General features: G+C 51.2%; 1 pseudogene across 1 annotated transcript; it reads right to left on the bottom strand.

The window, feature by feature from the left end:
* Nucleotides 1-1,143: 1,143 nt before the first annotated feature.
* Nucleotides 1,144-2,261, bottom strand: LOC110298791 (annotated as a pseudogene). Its single transcript, XR_002378409.2, has one exon. The product of XR_002378409.2 is annotated as an aspartate aminotransferase, mitochondrial pseudogene (transcript).
* Between the last annotated feature and the right edge of the window lie 6 nt (nucleotides 2,262-2,267).

Genomic DNA, 2,267 nt, shown 5'->3' with positions numbered 1-2,267 from the left:
TGTGTATGTGTGTGTGTGTGTGCGCGTGCGAAGGTCAGATGACAATTTAGAAGAGTTAATTCTCTTCTTTTACCAGATGGGTTCTGGGATTTGAACTCAGATCTTCACCTTCAATCACTCCCCCTTTAATCACTGACCTATCTCTTTCCACTTAATTTTTTTTTGGGGGGGTCTATAGTAATTTTAATGTAACAGAGAAACCAGGCGGCAGTACTCTACATGATTAGAGCAGGTGGTGGTTATCATTCCCAAGGGCTGAGTCTGAGCCGGGCTGGCAGCACACAAACTCCAGAGTATCTCCTTCTGATCCTACCCTGCACGTCTGACTCAAGTGAAGAGATGGGCTGTGCAGCCAGGATGGATGGAGAGGTCCAGCTGGGCAGAGGCCCCATCCCAGTAGGNGCCAATCAATCAATGACTGAAGAGGACTCTGAAATCAAGGGCAGGGTTCCTCTCTCCACGGCTTTTGATGAGAGAGGAGGCTATGCATGAGCAGAAAAACTATGCTCTCCATTCTTACGTAACTCCCGATAGGCTGAGGCTGACATTCGCAGTAGAACTGGATGAGACTCTAGGCTCTAGAAAAGCAATGACAAGGGGCAGGCGGACATGACACTACATCTTCTACTGTCCCTGTTGAAGTGGCAACAGACCTGTTGGTTTTTGTAAAGCATAATTTCTGTAATGTGGTCTGCTGACACAGTTTGCTCCACACCAGGAGGACGAACTTGAGGACAACTGTTAATGACAGAACTAGTTATTTTTCTCTTACAGCCTCTATTACGGGAGGCTCTACCGGGGTCCACGGGGGAGCCCCTGATACCACCTGAGGCTTTAGGTAAAGCGTCTGATCTATTCCAGTGCCATGGCTGACAGATGTTTGGTGCTGTGATTTTTCTTGCGTGTGTAAACTTTCAGAAAAGCTGGAGACAAAGGGATGAGGGAGTTTGGTTTAGAGCAGATGAAGTTCCAGATACCAGCCGAGGAAGCCTCCGCCCTACCTCGCTTCCAAGGAACGAGTTCAGTAGCTGAGTTATGCACCGTGGTTGGAAACTGGATCTACTCACCACCACCCACCCTCCCTCACCCTGCACGTGACGCTCACGAGCGCAAAGGCTGTCGGGAAAGTGGTTTCTATTCCTTCGCACCTGGGAATTACTTGGTGACCTGGTGAATGGCATGGGCAAGGTAGCCTACATTGCCAGAGGTGACCCCTGCCACGGAGATTCGGCCATCCTTTGTCATGTAGACAGAGAACTCCTTGGTCAGCCGCTCCATCTGCTCCGGCTTTAGGCCGGTGAAACAGAACATGCCGATCTGGTCGGTGATGTGCTGCCAGTTGTGGGAAGAGCCCTCTTTCTTCAGGTTGGAGACCAGCTGGGTCCTCATGCTGATGATGCGGTCAGCCATGCCTTTCACCTCCTGCAACCATTGCTTCCGCAAGTCTGGAGACGTCAGGATGGTTGCTGTGATCCGGGCCCCATTGAGAGGTGGGTTGGAATACAGGGGATGGATCAAGATCTTCAGCTGTGACTCTACCCTTTTGGCTTCTTCTGCATCTTTGCAGACCACCGTGAAGGCTCCCACACGCTCACAGTACAGGCTCATGTTCTTGGCATATGACTGGCAGAGGCAGACATTGATGCCCTGCTCGATGAAGTGCCGCACGGCCCAGGCATCCTTATCACTATCACCACTGGCAAAGCCTTGGTAGACCATGTCAAAGAATGCGAAGAGATTCTTTTTCTTCACCACGGACGCTATCTCCTTCCACTGCTCTGGACGCAGGTCCACGCCTGTGGGGTTGTGAGTGCAGGCATGCAGGAGGAGGACACTCTGCTCTGGGATTTTTGATATGTCTTCTAGGGCTCCGGAGAAGTCAAAGCCGCAAGTCTTGGGGTCATAGTAGCGATAACCTTGGAGCTGCATGCTGGCATCCCTGAAGATGGGTGTGTGATTTCCCCAGGATGGTTTGGGCAGAAAGACATCTCGGCTGAACTTAAGAAAACCTTTGCAGAAAACTGGCTCCGACCCTTAAGGCTCCAGTCCCGGAAATGGTCTGCACAGTGACAAACGGGCCGCTTTTCAACACTGTGTTGTTCTCGCCCAGGGCCAGTTCTGCAGAAGCCTTACAGAATTCAGCCAGTCCCCCAATGGGCAGGTATTCTTTGTCCAAATTTTTTGCAGCAATCTGGGCCTCTGCCTTCCGGACACTGGGGAGCACGTAAGGCTTTCCGTTATCATCCAACTCCCAGGTTCATCTTATT

Source organism: Mus caroli, chromosome 7 (genome assembly GCF_900094665.2).
Source record: "Mus caroli chromosome 7, CAROLI_EIJ_v1.1, whole genome shotgun sequence".
Lineage (NCBI taxonomy): Eukaryota > Metazoa > Chordata > Mammalia > Rodentia > Muridae > Mus > Mus caroli.
The sequence above is the reverse complement of the archived record's forward strand: the minus strand, read 5'-3'. Positions and strand labels throughout refer to the sequence as shown.